Source organism: Myotis davidii, unplaced genomic scaffold (genome assembly GCF_000327345.1).
Source record: "Myotis davidii unplaced genomic scaffold, ASM32734v1 scaffold8940, whole genome shotgun sequence".
In the NCBI taxonomy this organism is placed as follows: Eukaryota; Metazoa; Chordata; class Mammalia; order Chiroptera; family Vespertilionidae; genus Myotis; species Myotis davidii.
The window spans coordinates 10,882-11,512 of record NW_006292517.1 but is presented as its reverse complement, the minus strand read 5'-3'; positions in this window follow the sequence as shown (position 1 = coordinate 11,512).

The following is a 631-nucleotide window of genomic DNA, read 5'->3' as shown; positions in this document are numbered from 1 at the left end:
GCCCACATGTGCTGCCACTGAGGCAAGGGTGTTCCCCCTCAGAAAATGAGAACTAACATGCAACAAAGTACACCTTTCTCATGTGTGCTATTTGGTGAGCCCTGACATAGAGATAAAGCTGTGAAACTGTCACATGTGAAATAAACCCACCGGTAACTCATACCCAGGATGGGGCACTAATGGGCTTACAGTTTTAAGTTCAGAAAACACAGAGATTATTCTTTTCAAAATATGTTAGAAAACACTTTTATTCTTTATTGGGAGAGGGAGAGTGAAGCAAGGAGAACAGAGAGATAAACATAGATCTGCTGCCACCTTCATGCCCGCTTCTGTGGATCCATTTGGGGATGTGCACTGACCTGGAATCAAACCAGAGACCTTTCAGTGAATGGAATGACACCCAACCAGCTGAGGACACTGGATGAGGCAAAGTTTATTCCTGTATTATTGTTATTAATTAATGTATTATTTTCCATAGCAACAACTCTAAACCTACTTTTGGCCTCATCCTATATTTTCCTAATACTCGTTATAATCTCTCTGCATTTCTTGGCCCTCCATGCAGTCATGAATTTTCCTTTTCTTTTTTTTTTACAATAGAATTGTTCATATTGTTCATACTTTTATAGGC